The 23,984-nt window shown below is 37.2% G+C and overlaps 1 pseudogene across 3 annotated transcripts; it reads left to right on the top strand.

Moving 5' to 3' along the window:
* The first annotated feature begins 16,785 nt into the window (after positions 1-16,785).
* Positions 16,786-21,819, top strand: LOC149169575 (pentatricopeptide repeat-containing protein At3g09650, chloroplastic pseudogene; annotated as a pseudogene). Of its 3 annotated transcripts, none has more exons than XR_016259797.1 (2): positions 16,786-19,326; positions 21,561-21,819. The product of XR_016259797.1 is annotated as a pentatricopeptide repeat-containing protein At3g09650, chloroplastic pseudogene, transcript variant X3 (transcript). The 3 variants fall into 3 exon arrangements; XR_016259796.1 differs by lacking the exon at positions 21,561-21,819 and adding an exon at positions 20,498-20,853; XR_016259795.1 differs by lacking the exon at positions 21,561-21,819 and adding an exon at positions 19,862-20,853.
* The last annotated feature ends 2,165 nt before the right edge of the window (positions 21,820-23,984 follow it).

Genomic DNA, 23,984 nt, shown 5'->3' with positions numbered 1-23,984 from the left:
AAAGAGCATTGTATTTTTGGTGTGATCTTTCTATTTCATGAGGTGAAGAGGGATTGATGCTGGGAGGATGATACTGGATCAGACAACTGGGTTGTAATTCTCCCTTCTATTTAATAAATTTCTTCAAGTTTTCTTCCATATGATTGTGCAATTGTGAACGTTATCATTTTTTAATGCTATTGTATGTTAATTATATATCTGATTCTGTAATGTTTGTGATATAATAGATCAAGATGCTTTGACGGTTCTTTGTTACTGTGTTTCTACAGGTACTCTCCAAGCGGGATAAGTACGGGGAGGAGTTGCAAGCTCTGTCAAGGGGGAGAGAGATCAAGCAAGGGATTAAGCGGAAGTTCCAGGTTGGTTCCATTGTCTTTCTCTTATCTATTATACATAGAAGAAATCGTGAATTTCTTTAAACTGTTGTTTCTAGGGTAGCTGCCAAACCTAGAGGGCTAGTCGTTCGAAAAGACACTAGTTTTCCCAGAAACAAATTGGCGACTCTGCTGGGGAGCGAATAGATGTTTGTTTGTTGTTATTGTTTATTTTATAAACTATAGAGAGAGCTTGAAATCATCTAGGTAGCCTTCAAACTGCTCTTGCTCTGCTATTGCATAGTAGATGAATGCTGCTTTAGTCAATCTCTATTTTAGTTTATGAATTAAACATTTGACTTACAAGCATTCTAGATGCCCTTTTGGTAGCTCAGTATCCTCTCAATACATTTCTCTATACTTTTCTCTTTACTTTCCATCATAGCTCAGCTTAACTCACTGAAAGTAGCTACACATCTGAGCCAAAACCCACTTCAGTTGCGCTCCCTGGCCCATCGCATTGTCTGTCATTGTAAACCAGTATGCATCGCACCTCCCGAGTGTGTAAAGTTCAATGCATCCCTATTTCTGTAAAGCCTAGGTGCGATGACTGAGTGAACCTATTTCCATTCTAGATATTGGGGGTTTTTGACCTTGTTTTCAGTCATATTTAGTTGTTTCGCTGCTTATGAATAGTGCCTCATTACTGAAACCTCCTTACATAACATAGATCAGCCTCCCATTGATTAGGATTAGTGAATGTTTTTTGTATTTGTTCATCATTTACAATCCTTTGTCGAAAAGTTGCTTAAATCGATCTGTCGCTTTGGTACAAAAAGTGTCATAACTATCGTTTTGTGTCGAAAAGAGAAGTGTCGTGGATTCTTCCTTCCCTGCATAGTCGATTGAACTTTTCGTCATGTATTTGGTTTTATTTGTTGATATTCAAAGTGTCGAAAGCATTTTTTATTCAAAATTGAAAAGTTTCATTTAGTCTTCCTTTCTCTTTTGAAGAAGAAATTGTAGAAAATGTTATTTTGAAAGAAATATTTCAGATCTTTATTGCATTTAATTTTCCTTTTTGGCATTTTTACATTAAAGAGAATGAAAAACAAATACATGCATTTGCATTTGCATTTAGTTTGTGTGTGAATAATGATTTAGGAAAATGCACTAGTGTGTGCTCTTTGCTCTTTGTTTGAAAGAATTGAAATCTTCTTTCCCTAGTAGCTAGGATTTTCATTGCTCAAAATAAACCAAGATTGTTTATCATTGTAGATTGCATTTTAGGAATTTCAAATCAACATCACGCGGTGAACCATTGAAAGGCAAACTTTTAAACAAGATCAACTCTAAAATAAATTTCAATAAACCTAACAACGCTTTGGAACTTAACGCAACACATCTAGAATTATAGGCTAGAGATGTGTTCCGGCATCGTAAAAACTAGTAACTATCATTTTCATTGAAGGTTGGGTGATTCCTCCTCCTTGATACGACAAGTGCTAGCACGGACTTGTGCTCCCCGTACCATCACGTATATATTGGGAGACCATAATAGGCTTATATACTAGGAAGCCGAGTCTGTCGCCTTATTGATCGCAATGCACTGAACACAACATTCGAGAAGATTGACTGCCGTACATAAGTCCTTGGTAATTTCTCATTAATTTATCACCAAGGTGTATATTGCAGTTTTGCGACTGGTTTGGTAATCCCTCTGTCTAGATTTTACATAGTAGTCACTTTCGTTCCTTTTCGACTCTTTAAAAGAAAAGGTCCATCTGAGCACTTGTCACTTCAGGCTCATTAAAAATCGAAGGCGACTAGAATCATCTTTAGCTTTTTCTTGACTCTTAAAAGCTGAAAAAGCAAAGTTGTGTCAAAGCGTCACTAAAATTAAGTGAATTCGGAATAACATCCTTGTTCCTTAGTTTATCTTAGGTTGAGATATATGGAGACAAATCCGGGATCCACCAATCAAGGAATCCCTTTTGAGGGGGATCCTAGTCCTTTTTCTTCTTGGGGAAATATTGGTGCTCTGTGTTAGAGCCTAGATTTTCCTCAGGCTGAAAAGGCAAGGTTCTAGGTCCACATCAAACCACGCTCAACCTCGTAACTAGCCCTACGAGGACAGGAGAGGGCTCTCTCCGGGTCAATCTTAGCGAAATATAATCGATGGGGCTTGAAATGACTTATTTCACAACTGATATTAGGCTAGGTATGAAGTGCAAGGATTTGTTTTGAGTTTTTGAGGGTTTTGTGTTGGAAAAAGGGAAAGGAAAATTTGGGTCCGGGGATGAGGCCTAGTTTTTGCAGAGTTCTGATTGGGGCAAGGAAGGCAATCATTTTGATGCTTTGGATTGAATGAATGGATGGATCAGACTGGTGAGGGGCTAAGGAGGGCAAGAAATTCTCAAGAGTCCTCCTCAAACAGATGAAAACATGTAAAATTAAACAAAATTTCAAGGCAGAGCACAATAGTCCAATGAATTCTACCTCAATCACTCATTTGTTTAATTTCAGAAGAAAAGAGAAGGGAAAATGATACACATAAACATCAGTAAACTTACAATTACTTAGAGAAAAACACCATCAAAACACAGAGCCACATGGATCCCAACAAGTGCTGCAAAACCCTGGTCTTTCCTTTGCCAAAATTGCAGAAATGAAATGTACAATAGAGTGCCAAGCAATCCCAAGTATCCAACCATGAAAATGACTGAGAAATTACATGATATAGACAAGCCTAACTCCTTCCCATGCCTCTAGGGGTCGAGCTCATCATTCTAGGAGCTGTTTCAACCATATCTAAACAAGGAACTGAAAAATAGGCAATGAAACAACTTGCCCCTATATGAAAGGAAACTGATTCATTCAGTTGTTTTTCACTTTTTAGTGAATGAATCTACCAAAACAAGTAAAAATGTGCCCAAAATTACATCATGGTCATCAAATTACATCATGGTAGATCAATAGTTACATCAAAAAGTAAAACTAGTCAAAATTGGGCGAATTTCTGAGCTGAAGAGTGAAAATGAGGCCAAATTTCTCTATGCGCTGCGCCCAAATTCTCTATGCGTCGCGCCACTTTGGAGCTGATTTTGAGGCACTTTCCAAAGTCAAAATTTATCTCATGATAGCTCGTTGGAAAGCCCTGCCTATCTACTTTCCAACTCAAGTGAAATTTCTAGATTTGGTGTCCATTTGCCCCTCCAAATATCAAATCTCCCAAGACTGCTTCTTGCGTGTCAAAATAGGGGCAGTGAGGTCATTTTTGAGTGTTTTTTGACCTTTTGAGGGCTCAAAACCTGCCCAAATTTCTTGGTCATAGGTAGGAAAACATAATTTATCATGAAAAATCCAGAAATGCAAAGTTTTTTGGATTTGGAGCCCTCTAGCGAAAGCGAGCACCACGTGGCGCGGCGCATAGGGAGGAAAACCCTATTTTTTAGTGCAAAAAAAATTCAACATGCAAAAATTGCTCCAAATTTCTTGAAATTTGGGCTGGACCTTCTTCATCAAGAGCTATGATGGACCAAGGATGCCTCGGCCAATATCTAGAGTCGATCATGCTCTTTTTGCCTCTTTTTCCTTTTTGATGCCTTATTCGAAATTCTCTTACAATAATAATTGTATTCAAAATCCTTGATGCTAGTGAGTTTAGGTGAGAGATATATCTGGACGAAGGTTGCAACTACTTCAACTATGTACATTCTCCAATGGAATTAATGCAAAGTGAAGAAAATTTCTCCATATTTCCATTGTGTAATTTCATTATATGTTTCATGTTATATTTTGGTTTGTGCACTAATCTTGTGATTACAGGGAAGAAGCAGGTTTCTCTTTCTTTTGTGTGCATATTTCAAGAAAGGAGTAAGTGTCGTGATCTCTAGAATATCTTCTTTCAAGCTAGTTGCATCAATAGAGAAAGAGATTCTGCAATGGATTCAGTAACTCCCAATACTCTTCTTTGTCAATTCTTGCATGCATGATTGGAATGTTTATATTTGTATTGCTTCACTTTATACACACACCTTCTGGGTAGAGTTTGGCAAAAGTCTATTGGGTTAAAAGTAGCTTATTATTGTACTTCAAATTTTCTCGTAACATAAATGGTGACTCCACTGGGGAGATCCAAGTGAGAGCATTTTTATATCTTTTTCTATTGCCTTTTTATGGGGATTTTCTAGTCTTTTTGTCATTTACAGTAGTCCTTAAATCATTCCTCAACTTAAATCCAAAACTCATATGCTAAAAAAATTTGAGTGTGATTTTTTCCCCTTTGTTTCTCACTTGCAATTATAACCAAGGTGTTGATAGGCCTACTATTTCATAGTTTACACTGAATAAAATCATTGAAGCCTCAAAAGTCAATTTCTTGGAGGTATCCACTAAGCACAAATTGACCCTTTTACTTGGAAAGGGTTGTTTCCTTCTTTTAGACCCTAAGAGGTGGCTTTTTGAGCTATAACAATGACAATATAGCCATTAAGAAAACTCCAAACCTTCAATCATATGATTATTTAAATGAATTAAAATCAATTGGAGTGGTCCTAATCTAAGATGGAAATAATTTGAAAACTCAAAATTCTTATTACTGTGTACAAGACAACATATATTAATTGTAAAAAATATTTTTTCATTATTTCATATAAAAATGACAATCTACCCATATAAGTTCATTACATCAAAATTAAATATGTCATCATATGGACGATGACCAACAATCAAATATAGAACACAATGTAAATTTTATTCAGAATGATAACAATCAAATACTTCCCTTGAGTCAAAATGCTATTGTGCAATATTTTCCTAGGAAAGCATTAGCATGCAAGCCCTTCATTCTCCTTTCCATCTCATTCCTAAATTTATTCTTCTATTTAGCCAACAAGTCACTTAAATGAAAAATAATGAAGCAAAAGAAAATTAACTAGAAAGTATAAAGTAAAGATCGAAATATACTAAGTAATCTATTAAAGAAATTAATCTAACAGTTGCAGTTTATTTATTTTTAAATTAGTTATATGGGATTTTTTTTTGAGAAAGGAGCAATAGGTAGTCTTTATTAATTCTAGGGATAGATTGTTCTATGTTGTAGATAATTGAATTTTTAACTTTTTCAACATTTTTCACATTACATTCACTCCATGTCATTATAAGAAATTATATAAAGAGAACAACAACATAAACAATGTAGTGGAACAGTAAGGAGCAGTATTAGAACATCATGCACAATACAGACACCAGGATTTTGGTTAGAGACTAGGGAAAAACCCCTTAATGGGGAAATCCCAAAACTCAATTATTCTTCTTCATTAGATATTCATCAAATGTTCAACTAAGATACAAAGTACAATAATAATGAGACACATGCTTTTCAACATCAAACACATTAGGCCTCATAGGCCCAACCCCAGATCATATAGGATTCTCGTAAGATGGCAGCAGATGAGGTAGTCACATGGCCTTTCATAAGGTTGCCTCCATATCACTGCAAGAAGCATATCTCTTTGTCTCAAGTAGTCACTTCCATGATCATATCAATCATTGTCACAAAAATAGGAATCACTACCCAAACATCACTATCATCATGCCCAAACATCATTGACATATTGCCATATATATGAATCATTATCATACCAATGTCACTTCACTACCAAGTATCATTGTCACAGATACTACTTCCATTCATCACAGCCATAAGCTCAAGTACCATTAGCATTCATCATAGTCATAAACACAAATACCATTTTTATAAGGATAGAAATCTTTGCCATAAATATCGCTTTCATAAGGACTATCATTTACAAATGTCATATTACTACTATATATGTCACTGTCATAAGGACCATTGAGACACTTGAGACACTTCATTGAGACACTTCATTGAACTAGAATCATTGTCATGTTGTCATGTATCACATAACAAGGACGTTGCCATACTTCATTGTCATAGGAGTAACACTTTGTCCTTAATATTCCTTGGCTTGTGCATCACCTAGACTGAGATTTTGTGTTTAGGGTTTCATCAGTGAAGTAGCAAACCTAAAGCCTAGCTTAGCTCCCACTTTTTCCCATTAAAACTTCAGTTTTAACCTTTGGAGATACTCACCCTCATCCCAGCTACAATTTGATCTTTTCTTTCATCCAAACTTGGTCTTTCGACTTTCCCAAATAGATGCTACAGGGGATCGTCCCTACCACCAAAAGACATAGGAAAACATCGCTTGTTGTACATAGATTTTCACCAACCAACCATGCATCGAATAGGCCACATTAGGCCGCAAACTTTACCATAGAAGAGGAAACATACCACCACAGAGATGCCATTGTAATAGGTTGTAATAGGTCACGGAGATGACACTGTAATAGGCCACAATAGGACACATATATGCCACTGTAATAGGCCACAAAGATGCCAATGTAATAGGCCAAAATAGGTCACAAAGATGCCACCAACGAGTTTCCATAGAAAACCATATGATCTGCCACATATATAGATTATATGTTGCCTTGAATGAGCGAATAGACCTCAAGAAAAATGTGAGCTTCTACTTTCCAAATGGAGGATAAAATTAGCCCTTTATATAGTTATTTCTCCATGTGAAGGGTCACGACCACTGGGGCAGGCTGACCTAAAAATTTGTGAGGTTGAATTGTAACTTTGGAGGGAAAACACAAATTTAAATAATATTTAAATGTATTTAACAAATGCCTTAATGATTTCTCACCCAAATAATTTGTCACATTAAATAGTAGAGAGAAGAGCCAAATAATAATTTTCCTTTATGAAAATAAAATTTACTATGGGGAAAGATGGGTTTCATTTGGGGTAACTGGATTTCTCCTGGGGAATTTCATCCCAAAGTTGCCCCAAATTTCAACATTCCCTCTCAGTTAGGGAGGAATTTTCGACTGCACCGTGTGTCTCATCTAGATGCGCATGTCTCAATATGAGGGAATCTCATCTCATCTCATAGAAGAAGAATAATCCACAACCAATGGTAGGGGAGAACGATTTACCACAACCAAGTCCATGGTAGTCACAAATGACCTTGGTAAAGATCACACGCACCCTACTAGTCTCCAGATCAACCTCCATGACCTTATCTCAGCTAAAGACCTTATCTTTGTCTTCTTTGGAGGAGTAAAGAGGGTTTTGTGTGGGTCGGTAACAAGCCCTAAGTTTGTGTAATTTAAGGAAGAAAATTACATATGTGTGGGCTAAGTTTGACACCCTAGATTAGTTAGAGTTCTGGATTGTGTGAGGGTAGGATTTGGAGCCCTAGTTCTGTGATGTGGAGCGGCATATCAAAGATAAGAGGGAAACCCTAGAAGACCTTATGTAAAATATTCCTTGGAGCACTGTTAGGAGGCAAATTTGGTGAAGCCCTAGTTTAGGGATTTGGGGTGGAAAATCATTGATAAGATGACTGAGTACAAATACCCTAAGAACATGATCCTTTGGAGTAGTAGAGGAAATTGTTATTGGGTAGCTTGGAAGTCCCTTAGAGTAGCGATGATGTAGCAGTCTTGTCGCTACTGGTGGGAAATTTGTGTGAGCCTATTTTCAGTCATTCTAGAAGCAGTTAGAAGACTAGTAGTGGCAGTTGAAGTGGTTGGAGATGCAAGCTTTATGAAGTAGCAAAAGTTGTAGTGATCATCACAAGAAGAGGAAAAGTACCTGCTAGATGTGTTCAAAGTGTGTGGACTAAAATGACTATAGTGCACACCTTTAGCAAGTAGTTCAAGTGTATTTTGTTTGGGGAAAGATTAGCGGTCATAGTTGTTGAAACCAAGCCCTAGTTGTGCCTTGTATCAAGTTTGTATGTAAGGGCCATGATCCTTGGTATAGAAGCCCTACATTTCTTGTATTAATTTTGTAATAAAACAAGATTTGGGTTAAAAATTGTGATGTGCATGATATTGATTCATTGTTATATTTTTTCTATTGTGCAAAGTGCTTGTGTTGTGGCATATGAGTGTGTTTGTGTTTGTGATCTTAGACTCAAACTTGATTCTTAAGTGCCATGGAAAAATCAACACTAATCACTTGGGAATGTAGATTCCTTCTCCTTTTGAACTTAATAAAAATGAAAGTTATTAACGAAATAATAAAATAATGCATTAAATTCATTTGTTTATTAATATTATTCAATCATAATGATGCATAATACAATATAAAATCTGCATAACATAAAATCACTAAAAATTAATTGATGTTAATGAAATATAACTTTTTTCTAAGTAATAATTAGATCACAAAATATTATTCATATTATCAAAATAATGGAAAATATCTTAGCATCTTATATTATCTAAATGAAAATAAATACGTACTTAAAAGAATAACACCAAAGCCATGGTATTTAACTAAAATAAGTTGATATCATTAATTCTATGATAAATATATACAACAATTATTTACAAAGCATCAACAAATCATTGTATGTACGTAAATACTCAACATCCATTTCCATATATATATAGAAAAATATTGTAGACCATCAAAATTATTCACATGTGTTATAACCCTATTTCAGCCCATAGAGATGCAAGAGAAACCCTACCCTAACTTATCTTAGTTGAAAAGTTGAAAGACCCTTCTCCTAACTCTAATTAGACAATATTTGATTCTTCATCACTCCAACTAGCTTGCAATAAAAGTGATGCATCACTTGGTTGCAATCACCAATGAGAGATGAAGTTTCCTCCATTTCTCTAGATGCTCTACAACATAGCGATGAAGGGTCTATTTTCTATAAAATCTTGTTTCCAAGGAGATCAATTCAAGTAAGGAAAATCTTAGGGTCTAATATTCGCAGGTGGGCTAATTTTTTTATGTTTTTTCAAACAAAACAAAAAAGATTCGCCAATTCCATTTTTCTAAAAATGATTCGCCCAAATTGTATAGTATAAATTTATTTTACCTTAAAAATCGCTAATATTTTATAGAGATAATATAAAATAATTAAAATTTTCAACACATTTACAAAAATGTCACCAAACATTTTATAGTTTGCGTAAGGACTAGTAGGATTGGCCAAGGTTTCAAAACTTTAAGATAAAATTCCATCCTTAAAATTATCCCTGAATTCGAGTTGAGAGGTAATGATTTGTTAATGGTCTAATAATTGATGCCTACATCTAACTTCTCTTGGCCTTCAATATCCAAATACAACCTCCCATCTCCTTCAAAATCCTACATAACGAGACCATTCATAGGGGAGGAAGGTAGATAGAGAGAAATATCATAAGTAAATGCTAGTGAAATTCTCAAATGAGCCTCTTTGCATGTCCAAGTGAGCCTAACTTTGAACTATTAGTCAAGGAAGAGCCAAAACTAGGTACTAGAAAGGAGAGCTTACATCCAAGTTAACTATTGTGAGCCATTCTACCTTCTTTAGTATGGATTTCAGTATATTTCCCCCAATATTTTGTTATCGTTTGAATGCTTTTGATTGGATTTGGATTTACTTGGAAGATCTAACTTGGAGCTAGTGTATAACTCTAATAGCTCTTTGGTAGGAGAGAATATATGGGTTCTTTGTTTCTAATGTGTATAAAAGATAGATGGGATCAACAGAGACGAGATCCCTAGGAGTTGGAGCAGGATTCTTAGCTACTACATCAATCATGATCTACATCAAACTTCAGAGGTAAAGGTATGCAAGTTACTTCTCCCTCCTCTCAATCTATCAACTCTTAATAAAGTTTAGATCTAGGGAAATCTATTGAATTGTACACCCTTCTATTTGTACAGATCTTAGGTAGATCTATAGAGTCTAACTCTTAGCCATAGGAGGAAAATATAGTTAATAGAACTAGTGACTCTACTAAGGAGAGATATACTTGATTTCTCCTCAAATCTTTGATAATTATTGGTTTTTATTATTCCTCGATTCTTATCTGGTGTTTTCTATCATATTTATATTTTATTTGAGTTAGATCCACCCTTAATCCCATAGATATGATCTTGTTTTGGTCAAAAGAACATTGCTCGGAGCCTTCATTGCTATGCTTCCTTGCTAACATAGTGATATTGTTGCCTTCATTGCTCATTGCAAGTTTGCAGAGAATGGTATTTGCCCCTTAATTGCTCAATTTCTTCCACAACAGAACAATGATACTAGTGGGAGCCCTTTTTGTGTGAGTTTTAAGTAGTTTCATCCCTAAATGAGGTCTATTTTGGATTCAAGAAGCTCTGGAGGACTACCTTCCTCTAGGATCATACTTAGAGATCCTTATTATCATTGGATCTTCTCATATTTGGTTAGGTTGGATCTCTCTTAATGTGGTTGAATTGCATGTTTTGATTTGGATGCTTGAGTAAATTGTTTATTCATATGTGATCCAAAATAGGTTCTTGGTTACCCAATGCTTGATCCAACTACTTAGTACTCTTTTCTTTGTTTTCTCAAGGAAACATTAGGAAAATCAAATGTTTTTGAGTTAGATCTTGCATCTTTCGATTTGGGTGTGCTTCGTTGTAGTAGCATTGGAGAATTTGTCTTCATGTCTATCCCCATTGTTCTACAACCATGAACCTTTTTGGCTATCTAATTATGTGTGCTTGTTTGCCGCCTTAGATTGGTGAATCATCACATTTTATTTAGAACAAAGTTTCATTTTTTCCTTTGAGTGTTATTGTTTCAAAATTCATTGGTACGGTTGGATTGGATGTAAATCAAATTTGTCTTTCAAATACTTGAGTGATACAGGGTGTTCATTAAGAGAGTGTGAGGTCTCTAAATTTCTCTAAAAAAGGAATAGATATCTTATACCTTTCCTCAGATGGTGTTCATAAAATTTAAAAATTGGATCTATCATATAGATTGCATGCATTAAATTGGTCAAGAGTTATCTAAAACAACATCAAGGTTTCATTGCATGCCCTTGGATAGCAACATCCATTAAAATCAAGTGTTAATAAACTCAATCTAGACATTTTTTGTTCATAGCAAACCAACAAAAGACTAGGGTGTAGGGCATTGGATTAGGATTGGAGATTAAAATCTACAATGCCATCAAAACCAAAACCAGAGATCACTAGAGAGTGACAAAAAAAACTGTCATGTAGATCGATTGTCGAGAAGCTCCTCTAATACAATATTCAAGCACAAGGTTGCATTGGAAACACATAGAGAGATATCACATCCCCATTTGTTTCTAGTGCTCATTGAATTATTATGTGTACATGGATATCATGAGGGCACAATTCACTTTGAACAATTCATTATAGAGGCTTCAAGCTTAGTTTCCCTACCCATTTGTGTGGTCTCAACCCACGAATATCCCCCTGATCATTCAATTGTAAGGTGGTGCATTAGAAGTCATTCTTTATGGAATCTAGCTAGGTGACTATAGTGGGAAGTATCTATGGTACCTAAGTTACATCCAAATATTACTGCTCCTGAGGGTGATGCTCCATTACACTCATGAAATCACTTATAGCAATAAAAATTGGTATAAGGAGATTAGCATAATTGTTTCGATTATACCCATAAAGTTAGTATAAAGAGATTAGCATAATTGTTCACCTTTATTAATTGGACCTAAGTCCTCATAAGTTATATCATATTAGAAACATTAATAATATTAATATATTCGTAAATAAATTTTATACAAAATGATAATATTATTAATATATTTATAAACAATTTTTTTATAAAATAATAACGAACTAAAATATTATACATCTTTAAAATTAAATTAGGTTAAAATATTAATAAAATTAGGTTAAAATATTAATAAATTATTAAATATGAAATATTTATTTTCTTTTTCATAAATAACCATAACTCTATATCATTTTACTTAGGCTTTTCATTTATATATAAAATAATAAAAAATTAAATAGTTATTTTCGATCACGTATGCATCAAATGAGTCTTCAAACTACTCTAGTATATTACAATTAATGATAGATTATACTTGACATTATTAGACATTAAGGAATTTAGACTTCTGTGATCCATAACATTGTTTAGAAAATCTTCGGCAAAATCACATAACCAATCTTTTGTCGACGCGTTTCGAACCAACCAGTGTGGTTCATCGTCAGGACAAGTTGAAGAACCAATCTGGCCTAGCTTGATTAAATAGAGGTGCAGAGACTCCAACGGCTAATTTTGACCAATGACCCTAGTCAAGTTAGTTAATCAATATTTAAAATTATATAATAAAGGAGTTAATTAAAAATAATTAAATCTAATATTAATTATTAAGAGAATTCATATCTTAATAATCTAGTTATCATGGCTATTTCGCGTTTATCCATATTTAATATAATTCCAATATATTTTCTACACATTATTAGGTAAATGGTAATAATGGTAAGTTAGAATTATAGAATATATTATTTTTATTTATTATTTAAATATAAGGGTCTATTCAAAATTAAATTTAGTAAGTTATATATGTTTATTAAATAAACCACTTAATAATTTATAATTCCAACAAATTGTTAAATCATAATTATTCCTAGAATTTAGCTCCTTAAGGAAAAAACAGATTTTAGGGCTGTTAAAATCAAATTGGTATATCGTAAATATCTATTAAACCTAATGGTCAACTACTCAATATTAAATCAATATTTCAAGTTTAAATATATCATAATATACCCATAAACAATCATTAATAATCCATATTTATTTAGAAAAAATAAAAATACTTATTAGACATAAGTTAAAGGGCAACTCGATTCTAAGGATATAATAGAAATAATAAAGATATAAGGAAAAATCAAATTTAATTATAAATTGCCCAATAGAAAAAACAGGTTAAGGTTAATATACCAGGAATCCCGAAACTAAAACATAACTTATAATGACTAAAAACTCCATAATACTAGGACAAACTTGCCAAAAGAGAAATTAAAGGAGGACAGAAACCCTAAGACCTAACACCAAGGGGGATGAGGAGGCTAGGAAGACAGGGCTGGGACCCAGCAACGGCTAATCTTCCAGCCATCATCCCTATTAAGATTGTTCGGCCTTTTCTCAATCTCCAGGGCCTCTCTAAATTTGCGATGGTGAAACTGGGGAATTTTGGCAATGACTTGAGCCTCCTCTATGCAAACATGATGCATAGTCTTCCCTGCATGCTCAGCCAGGGCCGAGGACTTGGTCCTACCATGTCTTAAGTCAGCCGAATGCTCGCTGATCCGCTGATTGATAGAGCGACCAGTTTCACCAATATAAGGCGTCCCACAGGAACAGGGAATGATATAGACACCCTTCATGCTCTTTGGGTCAACCGGGTCTTTTACAGACTTGAGGGAGCCACGGATAGTATTGAGAGGTCTGAAAGTTGCGGATACACCAAACTTTCTCAGAATCCTCGCAATCCTGTCTGTGGTTCCTTGGATGTAAGGAAGGTTCACACCTAGAACATGATCTTTAGGAACCCTTCGGATTGAAGGCTCCTTCTTGGCCTTGAGGAAGGCTTTCTGACCGAGGTGCCTATTGTAACCATTCTTCTCAAAAACTTCTAGGAGGTGAGCTTTCTCCGATTCCAGGCTCTCCTTATCCGAAATTCTCACAGCACGGGTGGCAAGAGTGCTAAGAACCCCTAACTTCTGAGCGGGGAAATGATGCGACGAAGCATGCAAGTATTGCTCAGTATGCGTCTTCTTTCTAAACACCTGATGAGAAAAGGAACCATCCACCTTTTTCGAGATGAGAACATCCAAGAACGGAAGACAACCATTCTCTTCTTTTTCCATCGTGAATTTAATGGCGGCGGATTGGTTATTGAGGTGACAAAAGAAACTATCTAGTTCGTCAGGACCATGAGACCAGACAACACCAGTATCATCAACGAATCTTTTCCAAAGCTTTGGTAAGAGACGAGAGGAGGCCAAAGCCTTAGACTCAAAATCCTCCATGAAGAGATTAGCGACAACAGGGGACAAGGGGGAGCCCATGGCAACCCCACAAGTCTGCTCATAGAATTCTCCTTCGAAGCTGAAAAAGGTAGAGGTCAGGCAAAGCTCAACCAACTTAGCCATATCAGGGTCGGTCAGCTTATTAATTACCACCATGGCCTCATTGATAGGAATGCAAGTATAAAGAGAAACCACATCAAAACTAACCAAAATGTCCTCGGGCTCAAGATTAATTCTCTTAAGATCCTCGATAAAAGAAGCTGAGTCTTTGACAAAGGACTCAGTCTGCCCAACCAAGGGTCTTAACTTAGCGGCGAGGAATTTGGCCAGGAGGTAAGTCGGACCACCGATGGTATTGACAATGGGTCTCAGGGGGACCCCATCCTTATGGATTTTGGGAAGACCATAAATCCTAGGAGTGATGGGGTTTCCCTCAATAAGTTTCTGGGCTAGAGGAACCGTGGCATTGCACGACTTGATCGCAAGAGCGACCGCTCTGGAAACCTTCTTGAGGGGATTCTTCGAAAGCTTCTTATAACTACCACTATTACAAAGATGGTCAAGCATCTTATCCCTGTAATCCTTTCTATCCAAGATAACGGCAGCCCCATCTTATCCCTGTAATCCTTTCTATCCAAGAGAATGGTTGTCTTCCGTTCTTGGATGTTCTCATCTCGAAAAAGGTGGATGGTTCCTTTTCTCATCAGGTGTTTAGAAAGAAGACGCATACTGAGCAATACTTGCATGCTTCGTCGCATCATTTCCCCGCTCAGAAGTTAGGGGTTCTTAGCACTCTTGCCACCCGTGCTGTGAGAATTTCGGATAAGGAGAGCCTGGAATCGGAGAAAGCTCACCTCCTAGAAGTTTTTGAGAAGAATGGTTACAATAGGCACCTCGGTCAGAAAGCCTTCCTCAAGGCCAAGAAGGAGCCTTCAATCCGAAGGGTTCCTAAAGATCATGTTCTAGGTGTGAACCTTCCTTACATCCAAGGAACCACAGACAGGATTGCGAGGATTCTAAGAAAGTTTGGTGTATCCGCAACTTTCAGACCTCTCAATACTATCCGTGGCTCCCTCAAGTCTGTAAAAGACCCGGTTGACCCGAAGAGCATGAAGGGTGTCTATATCATTCCCTGTTCCTGTGGGACCCCTTATATTGGTGAAACTGGTCGCTCTATCAATCAGCGGATCAGCGAGCATTCGGCTGACTTAAGACATGGTAGGACCAAGTCCTCGGCCCTGGCTGAGCATGCAGGGAAGACTATGCATCATGTTTGCATAGAGGAGGCTCAAGTCATTGCCAAAATTCCCCAGTTTCACCATCGCAAATTTAGAGAGGCCCTGGAGATTGAGAAAAGGCCGAACAATCTTAATAGGGATGATGGCTGGAAGATTAGCCGTTGCTGGGTCCCAGCCCTGTCTTCCTAGCCTCCTCATCCCCCTTTGTGTTAGGTCTTAGGGTTTCTGTCCTCCTTTAATTTCTCTTTTGGCAAGTTTGTCCTAGTATTATGGAGTTTTTAGTCATTATAAGTTATGTTTTAGTTTCGGGATTCCTGGTATATTAACCTTAACCTGTTTTTTCTATTGGGCAATTTATAATTAAATTTGATTTTTCCTTATATCTTTATTATTTCTATTATATCCTTAGAATCGAGTTGCCCTTTAACTTATGTCTAATAAGTATTTTTATTTTTTCTAAATAAATATGGATTATTAATGATTGTTTATGGGTATATTATGATATATTTAAACTTGAAATATTGATTTAATATTGAGTAGTTGACCATTAGGTTTAATAGATATTTACGATATACCAATTTGATTTTAACAACCCTAAAATCTGTTTTTTCCTTAAGGAGCTAAATTCTAGGAATAATTATGATTTAACAATTTGTTGGAATTATAAATTATTAAGTGGTTTATTTAATAAACATATATAACTTACTAAATTTAATTTTGAATAGACCCTTATATTTAAATAATAAATAAAAATAATATATTCTATAATTCTAACTTACCATTATTACCATTTACCTAATAATGTGTAGAAAATATATTGGAATTATATTAAATATGGATAAACGCGAAATAACCATGATAACTAGATTATTAAGATATGAATTCTCTTAATAATTAATATTAGATTTAATTATTTTTAATTAACTACTTTATTATATAATTTTAAATATTGATTAACTAACTTGACTAGAGTCATTGGTCAAAATTAGCCGTTGGAGTCTCTGCACCTCTATTTAATCAAGCTAGGCCAGATTGGTTCTTCAACTTGTCCTGACGATGAACCACACTGGTTGGTTCGAAACGCGTCGACAAAAGATTGGTTATGTGATTTTGCCGAAAATTTTCTAAACATTATTAGACATTTTAGAGTTGAAGTTTGTTTGAAACATTAGTAACTAACATGCTTGTGCACACCAAATCACCATTGAAAATGATATGATTTCTGTGTTATAAGTTTAATTCCCTACACAACCTAAATTCGATCGGTGGTGTATGGTCGAGACCCTTTCCATCGGGAGAATTATTATGAGAGTTTAACTTTTGTATCTGAATTTTTCAATGAAAAAGTCACCCCATTTGGTGGGTTTGTGGACAGAGAAGTATTGATATCATGCGTCGCACAATCTCATCCAATGGAAGGATAGTATTCCACCTCTGAATAGATAAGATGGGAAAATGGTTGTTCTGTGTCCGTGTGCGTAGGGTCCTATGGAAACTTCTTGTTTACATATCTCGGCGTCCTCATGTTCTTCGCTCCATGGTAGATACCGATGTCTGTTGTTTACTGAGTCTGTGAAGAAGCCCACGCCCAGATTTACGTGCGCATGGTGGAAAATTCATAATCCCAAATCATTGATTGTTCTACATGTAAACTGCCAGAGAAATGTAGCAGTTGCAGACAGTTCCATAGATTCACCCCCTGCATTGGACAATGAGGAGGAGGAGGAAAAGGAGGATATGTTGATAGCTCTGAAAGAAAGGAGGACAGAGGATGCCTGGAAAATTATGGGACAACTGAAAGAGCTGCCCAGTGGTGAATGCCTCAGTCGTTTGGTTGCTCAATTGTCCTACCATGCAACGCCCTCTAGCATTTCTCGAGCTCAGTCAATTGTTAAGCGCCTTCAGGAAGAGAAGAAAGTCCACCTCCTAGATTGCCGTTCACTGGGACTGTTAGCGATGGCTGCTGCTAAAACTGGAGTACCTCGTTATGGAGCAGCCATCATCCGATTGATGCTGAAACTGGATCTCTTCCCCCATGTCAAAGCTTGGAGTGCAGTGCTAAGCCGATTAGGTAAGTGCCCACATGAACTGAATTCAACGTTTGATTTGTTTGAGTCTATTTGTGAAAGAGTTAAGGAGGCAGGGGAATTGGATGGTGATGATGGTGTAGCACATATGAGGCCTGATACAGGTGCTTTTAATGCCATCCTCAATGCTTGTGCCATAGCTGGTCACATGGAGAAAGCAGAGGACCTGATTAAACAAATGGATTTTTATGGAGTAAGGCCTGATGTTCTTACTTATAATATCATGATCAAGCTGTATACAAGAATAGAGAGAAAGGACTTGTTGGTGGGTGTTGTAGAGAAAATGTTGGAACAGCATATAGAACCCTGCATTACTACTTTTAATTCCTTGGTGGCAGCCCATGTGGACCTTGATGATTTGGAGATGGCTGAGAGGATAGTTCAGGCTATGAGAAAGGGCAGGAGAGATATCTCTGCTGTCTTAAGGGGAATCAATGCAGAAGTTGGGCCTTCTGATGAAGTGCTTATTGATTCTGAGGAAACTTTCAGTCAGAACCAACACACTAAAGCCAGCCTTTCACAGCAGAATAAGTCCTCTCAGGACCAAATAAAAAAGCCGTCTGTTTCTACTGCAAACTTGTTATTGCCAAGGAGTTACAAACCCAATTCACAGATATACACTATTTTAATGAAAGGGTATATGCAAAAAGGAAGATTGGATGATGTGTTGCAGATGCTGAGGGCAATGCAGATTGAGGATGACTCCCAGAGCCACCCAGATGAAGTGACCTATACAACTGCAATTTCAGCTTTTGTTCGAATGGGTTTGATGGATGAAGCGCGCAAAGTCCTTCAGGAAATGGCCGCCAACAAAGTTCCTGCAAATCTCATCACTTATAACGTTCTGTTGAATGGCTACTGCCGATTAGGTCAGATGCATAAAGCCGAAGCTTTGGTGCAGGACATGAAGGAGGCAGGGATTGCTCCTGATGTTGTCTCGTATAATACGCTGATAAATGGTTGCATTGGCGTTGATGACAATGTAGGAGCTCTTACATATTTCAATGAGATGAGGGAGGCTGCAATTCCTCCATCAGTTATCAGTTATACCACATTGATGAAGGCCTTTGCAATGAACAGTCAGACAAGGCATGCAGAAAAAGTGTTCGAGGAAATGCAGAAAGACCCTAGGGTGAGAGTAGATATAGTCGCTTGGAACATGTTGATAGAAAGTTACAGTAGAGCAGGTTTGATGGACGATGCCAAAAATATTTTCGTACAGATGAAAGAGCAGAAATTGCATCCCACTGTAGCCACATATGGAAGTCTAGTGAATGGTTATGCAAAAGCTCGAAAGCCGGGTGAGGCATTAATCCTGTGGAAAGAGATTCAAGAAAGGACAATGGCGAAAAATGGAGAGGACGGTGTTGAGCCACTGGAACCTGACGAGGTTCTTCTTGATTCACTTGTTGACATTTGTGTCAGAGCAGCCTTTTTCAGGAGAGCTTTAGAGATAATAGCTTGCATGGAGCAGTTGAAAATTCCACCTAAGAAAACCAAATATAAGCGCATGTTTGTTGAGCTGCACTCAAGGATTTACACCAGCAGACACGCATCTCCAGCTCGGCAAGCTCGCCGAGTTCAGAAAAAAAGAGCAGCGGAAGCTTTCAAGTTTTGGCTAGGTCTTCCAAACAACTATTATGAAAGTGAATGGCAGCCAGAGTTTTACAATGAACAAGAATAATGGCTCCACAAACTATATGATGTGTCATCAACAGATATATTTCATTGAAGGCACAAATTATAGCACGCTTTTTCCGATATGATCCAGTAAAGTAGAGGAAATAAAACAGGTAATGTTTCAGTTCCACAACTGCATCTCCTTTAAACCAATGGACCTTGTATATAGGAATATCTGCATACAGGAATTCATGTGTAATTTTAACCATAACGATTTAGTTTTTATTAATCACAAGGTTTGAAGTCAGTACATTAAATTTCATCATGTCACTTGCAAGAATTCAACGGGGAAATTCAATCTGAGTGGGATTCTTCCCATTCACCTGAAATAAACCTAATTGACCTCAATAATTACAGTATTTCTTAATATCGACTTTTAAAAACTTTTATTATTGAAATATTCTAAATTCATCTAACATTACACCAAGTTTCATAGAATGGAAAATTTCTTCTACAATAGAAGGAAATTTCAGATAATGCCCATGGCTGTCTTCCAAAGGCTAGTGTCTTCTTTTTCTTGTTTCCATTCAATGTTTTTGTGAATTATATGATCCAGATTCCAAACCATAGGTACAAGTATTGCTTTAATTAACTCTAACAAACAATGGGCAGAATGACATAAATACCTTGCTGTGTTATTTATGGCAGGATGTAGCTGATAATCAGGTCCATTTAGTGCACACTGTTAGTGGACCAGGACATTCTGATAATTGCCTGGAAGACTTCCAAGAGAAGTAAAGATGCTTCAGTTTTTTTAGATTCGTTAAATTGGGCTTCACTGCAACCAATTACAGGACCTACTGGCATTCAAGTGTTAACAAGATGAATAAGGCTTTATTTTTTATCCTTAGGGAAGCTGATTACAATGATGTCAAACACAATTATGATTCTGCTGGGGATTGGATTATAATAGTTCATTATAGGGTTATAAAGGATGGTGAAGCAGTGTAGACTGTTCTGGCACTGGTATAAGGGGCAGAAATTATTTTCTATATGAATCATGAAAGGCCTTCTCAATGGGAACTTGGAGTTTCTGCATTTTGCTGAAGTTCATGCAATAATGTGCACGAGTATAAACAAAAATTAAAGAAAAACATCATTATGTGACACTGTTTTTGAGGAGGATTTGTTTACTGTTTAACTGACGCATTGGGTTGAGAATTTTACATTATAACAGTTTTGCAAAAGTTGAAGAAAGGTGGTCTGTAAGCTTAGGAAGACCTGCTAATTGAATATGGTAATAAATGCCTGACTTTACTACTTGGTCAACTGATGGAATTGCAGAGGATCCCAGCCAAGCCCAGTGTATCTTGAAGTTATTGCAGTCATTTTAATGGATCAAGTGAAGGAATTTATAGAGAATCCATATCAGCCAAGTCCAGGATATTTTGAAGTTACTGCTGTCATTTGAATTATCCTGGCCTTTTTTTGGAAATCCTTCCATAAACACCCCTTTATGGACCACATAAAATAGACCTCTTAGCCTTTTACACGAGGCAAACCACTACAGGAATGAAACCCTGATGGAAGGCTACAATTCCATCCTCACCAATGTTCAAAATATATTTTAAAACATTTTTATTTATGTAATTATTTTATTCCTTAGTTTATTTTCAGGAGAGTATTTGAAATTCTCTTTCGGTGACATTGACTGTATTGCCTTAGTTTCTGCAGAGTATTTGAAGTTCTGTTTTGGTGGCATTGTACTGTATTGTCTGAATTTCAAATCCTATTTTTGGTTAGGATTATATTAGCTTAAATTGGCTGTCATATGCACAAGTTTATGTATATATTGTACTCCCTTCTACAGTTAAATTTGTGACCTCTTACTATGCCACCAAATATAAGCATTTTAATTTATTTGTTTGTGGTACGATTAAATTAAAACTATCACAAAGTTTGGAACTGGTCACTGTGTATGATTATCTACTCTCTGTGATGGGCTAAATAGTCTTTTTTAGTCCCTGCCATCTGGCATCCGGCAGGGACTATAGTAATCGTTCTGTGCCGACTTAGCATTAGTTCAGTGCTTTCGTTGTCTGTTATACGGCGCTTATACTAAAGTCTGGAATTCCGCTGTGAGGTGTTCTCTGCACATAACCAAAGTCGGATTCGCAGCTTAACCTTTCTCATCTTATTTGGCCTCTTCCCGAGGCGGAAGAGGCCCGACCATAGCTTAAATTGGTTTTACGCCTGCTGCATTTTGGCTAACTGTCAACGGGTTTGTTTTAATGTTAACATTAGTTTGAAACATTAAATGTTTGAGATTGGCAGGTAGTTACAAGTAACATATCATAAGTTCATTAGCAATCGCAGGTAATTACAAGTGTGTTTGCATGTGTTACAGGTGGATGATGCAGCGCAGCTGTGCTTTGCTTTATAGAGCTTGTATTCTTCATCCCCTCTGTGAAGCTATGCTGAGCTTGTTAATAGCAGTAATGTATTCCATTAATCGTACTCTGTTTATACTTCTTTGCTCTTCTTTGATGTACGGATGTGTCAAGGAGAAAGCCCTTGCAGATGGTAAACCTGAGCAAATCATCCATGATTAGCGTTACTGTAATGTAGTAAGCTGAATACCAAATTTTCACATCATTTTTTTTTTATTTACATATTTGATTGCGCTATTAACATTCAGTATTCAATTTTGCTGAATACAATATCTACAGAGACTGAATACAATATCTACAATATCTTTGTTTGAACAGCTTATCATAGTCTACAAACGAGCCACGCAGTAAAGTCGAGCTAATCTAGGATTCAGTCTAGCTTTTTCAGAGAATCAGCTGCGTGGTTTACGATATGTTTTACTGTTTTTATAGGTTCTAACGCCAAGTACGCTAGATATACACGACCTGAAATGCAAGCTCAACGGCTAAGAGATGGTTGTTCATTCTAATGGCGTGCAGGTATAGTACCTAAGCTCATGCAAATTAATTGACTCAGAGAATGCATATTTACTAGAAATTCTGGTTCAATTTTTTAAACCTGTATATTTACATTTTTCCCTCATGCTTGGGATTCTGAATTTAGAGATAAAGACCCATACCTTGGTGAGCAAGATCTAGAAGCAGAGCCTGTTGAAGCACACGTTTATCCAGAAGCTGCTCATTACGCCGTTGCCGTCCGCCAACAGTATCCTCCCTTCCTCCTGCATCTCAGCTGTTTGCTGCAACAAGTAAACACAAACTTATATATTCCTGTTCATTTAATCTAAATATTCAAGCGATATAAATTATGCATAAAGTTCTCGAACAAACAACGCGTCTGCACCTTCGTTACTACTGTGTCCGATTCGGCAACGCCGACGCTTTGCATAGATATTCCTGTTGCGCTAGGGTTTTCTGGGCGAGATTCTGTAACAAAGAAAACAAAGAAAATAATATACCTTCTCCACACTTTGGCCAACCTCCTGCAGAAAAAATCATTGGCAGAAGAATCCTTACTACCCGCGACAAACCCCCCACCGTGGAACTGAAGGATGATGGGCAATCTCCGGTTAACGGACTCTAAATTTTTGGGCAGGTAGCCTTTGTAATTCCCGGCTTCTACTCTCTTCTCTTTCCCCGCATCTGCCCCAGATCTAGACCGCACTGTCTCAACTTCTGTGTCGTCATGCCCCAATCTAGTACCCCCATTAGGCTGAAAGCCCTCCTTCTGTGTTATATAACCTGTTGCTTCAACCCCATTCCTAAGCCTTTCGTTCATGGAACTCCTCTCTTTCTCGCCAATACCTCCATAGCTGCTCCTCCTATTGCCTTCCCCATGACTTGTGTCGATGGCCCCTCCATAGCTGCTCCTCCTAAAGCCTCTATTAGTGTCTAATTCCTTTGTTCTCCTATCAGATCCCACCCCTGCATCTTTCAGACCAGTCAGGGACTGTTTAGATACCTGTTCAGGTAACAAAGATGACTCTGGAAGAAAAATCCTGATCGACAGATTTGTGAGGGCATCTATGTGTATGTCCTTGGTCGCAATCCCATCGACGAATGCAGCATTTGCAGGCACGTTGCCTGATCCAGACCTCGATGTAACCCCTTGCCCAGCATCATGATCGACCACTTGCGCTTGGTTCTGGAGCCTGTGCTTGAATAAAAGCTTGAAGAAAACACTGTACAATTGCACACCGAAAACGCAAACCATGAGTACCAGCAGCAGCACCCCAAGCGGCAGAGCAACAGCAGGGCTACGTGGCAGTTAGCATACTATTTGGCTTCGCCTAAACATTGCAGTCTGTCGTTTGGGCAGAGAGGGAGAGCGACGGAGACATTGGGTTGCTCACAGTGAAGCCGATAATGGCTACACTACTCACGAACAGCTCGTTGGCTCGTTGGCCTTCCTTAAACCGATCCTGGGATGACAATGACACAGCTGAGTGCATTTGACAAGTTACCCTAGCCGCACATGCAGCCAATGATTTATCTGCATGAGTGTTTCCACGTTGAACTCATATCTGGCTGCAACAAAAGTGCTGGGCAAAGTTAACATTTTCTTGGAGAGGCTGCAACATCGCACGAACTTGAGTTCACACGTCATCCAAGTATATACGGGGTCGAAAAATGGGTGGCATTCGCTCTGTCATTTCATAGTTTCCTGGCAGCTGCCACGTTATGCCTGTCACTAAATTGAATAAGAAAACAATATGGTAAACGACGCTTCTAAGGAATATAACTCTTTCATGATTGACGTTGCTCCCTGTCCTGTTGTCGCCTTGAGGTGCCGGGCCATCTGAGCTTTTATTGCGATTTACTCATGCCGCACGACACTCCAG

The sequence above is a fragment of the Pinus tabuliformis genome, chromosome 4_2 (assembly GCF_031772625.1).
Source record: "Pinus tabuliformis cultivar Carrire ecotype Pingquan chromosome 4_2, CPIR1, whole genome shotgun sequence".
NCBI classification, from domain to species: domain Eukaryota; kingdom Viridiplantae; phylum Streptophyta; class Pinopsida; order Pinales; family Pinaceae; genus Pinus; species Pinus tabuliformis.
Note: the sequence above shows the minus strand (reverse complement) of the source record. Positions and strands in the feature narration are given on the sequence as shown.